Source organism: Meriones unguiculatus, chromosome X (assembly GCF_030254825.1).
Source record: "Meriones unguiculatus strain TT.TT164.6M chromosome X, Bangor_MerUng_6.1, whole genome shotgun sequence".
Taxonomy (NCBI): domain Eukaryota; kingdom Metazoa; phylum Chordata; class Mammalia; order Rodentia; family Muridae; genus Meriones; species Meriones unguiculatus.
Genome location: NC_083369.1, coordinates 42,016,781 through 42,018,906, shown reverse-complemented (window position 1 = coordinate 42,018,906; position 2,126 = coordinate 42,016,781).

The following is a 2,126-nucleotide window of genomic DNA, read 5'->3' as shown; positions in this document are numbered from 1 at the left end:
TGGCAGTGAAAAAAATCCCAATTAAGGATATTATTTTGCCATGTAAGATATAGGTCAATGGCAGGTTTGTCTCCGAAGACATTTGTTTGTCTCCACTTTGTGTTTTTTTTTTCTTTTGTGATAAGACACAAGGAACAAGTGCATACCATACATTGTTGACAAAAGAGCAGAGATTCTTGGTAGGTAACAGGTTAATCGTGAAAAACTACTGATTTTTTGCCTCCATGATGGTTCCTGTCTCTATTTCCTTTGTTTTGGGGGAGATTATGCATTTTGTTTTGTTCTTGAGAAAGCGTATATTTATATGTCAGACTGACCTGGAACTACTGATTATTAGAATTCAAAGAGATTGTGGGAACCCTGGATGCTGACCAATCTGAAGCACAGATAAACCATCTGGAGAGGATAAGGACATGGTTCAGTAGGTAAAGTGTTTGCTGTGTGGGCAATGAAGACCTGAGTCTGGATTTCCAATACCCACAGAAAAGCCAGGTGCAGTCATGTGCATCTGCAGCCCTCATGCTCCAGCAGGGGCAATAAAAGGAGTATTCTCCAGAGCTAATAAAGCCAAACTGTGAAGTCCAGTTTCAGCGAAAGACTCTTTAAAGTTGAGCATGACTAAGAAAGAAAGACACCTTACATAGACCTTTAGCCTGCACACACACACACATACACACACACACACACACACACACACACAAGGCCTTGGTCCTGCTGAATGCTGCTCTGACTGCTCCAAGCTTCATCTAGCTACATTTGGACACCCCACCGAGGTTGAGCTGTTATCCCCAACCCCTACTGAGATTACTATAACTATTCAGAGCCTTAAAAAAAAAAATCCAAAGTGCTCAAATTTGAAAATCGGACCCTAGAAGACTTTACCAGAGGTACGTGGGCAAGCAATCAGAACCAAAGGGCATTCACTGACAGCAAACATCCTGACCCAGAAAGTCTCTTGAACTTGAAGTCTAGGGAACTATTTTCTTTGTATAAAATGTTTTTTTGTCAAGGCAGCTCTGTCGTGAGTTTGAGGCCAATCTGGTCTACATAGTGAGTTCCAGGACAGCCAGGGATATAATAACAACTCTATGGCATCCATTTTCTCATCCACCTTTATTATAGGGTCTCAAGTTTATTATTGAACTCAAGTTTCTACAGTAAACATCTTTACTGCTGAATGATCGCATGGATCCTGGGACTTTTTTTTTTTCTGTTGAAACATCAGGGTAAGCTGGAGGTTCTGTGAGTGGAGATCATGTCATATTTTTCAACATGAAACACCCAGAGACCTGGCCTATAGAAATCTCTCCCACTCACATAAGCAGTAAGTGGGAGCCCAGAAATCACCAGATAGCACAAGCAGATTAAAAATAACACTGCAAGGGCTCTAAAGTTTAAACTGGAACACAACATGAAAACTAGGTCAAAACCTGCTTGCTATATCTGGGTATAAACTGGATAACTGACTACTAAAATAAAACATTAAAATAAGACTCCTGGCAGGGACATTGCTTCAGTGATAGAGCTCTTGCTAGCATCCATGAAGTCCAGACAGGAGGGGGACTGAGACAGGGTCTGGAATGGGGATAGATATTAGGACAGGAAGGGGAGACTAAGCTTCAAGGACAGCCTGAGCTACTGAGTATGACTGTCTCAAAATAAAACAAAAAAATATATATGTCCTTATTTGTAAATGAATGATTTTTTTCTGTATAGTATCCCAATATATATATATAAAAGAAAATTCTAGAGGATGGGGGCAGATATATGACTGCCCACTATGCCCATGGCCTGAATTCCATCACCAACACAAACAGAACAAAATAAAATAAAACAAAACTTATAAACCAGACCTTAAACACGAATTTGTAATCCCAGCATTCAGACGACAGAAGGATGATTAGCAGTTCAAAGCCAGCTTCAGCTAAGTAGTGACTTTGAAGCCAGCCTGGCTTATATGAGATCCAGTTAGTATAGTGCTTGCCATGCATGTACAAATTCCAAGACTCAATCTCGGCATGAAATAAAACAAGTGTGGAGCCAAATGCTTGTAATCTCAGCACTAGTGAAGTAGAGACAAGAGACTCAAAAGTTTAGGTCTTCTTCAGCTGCATTAAAAGGATGAC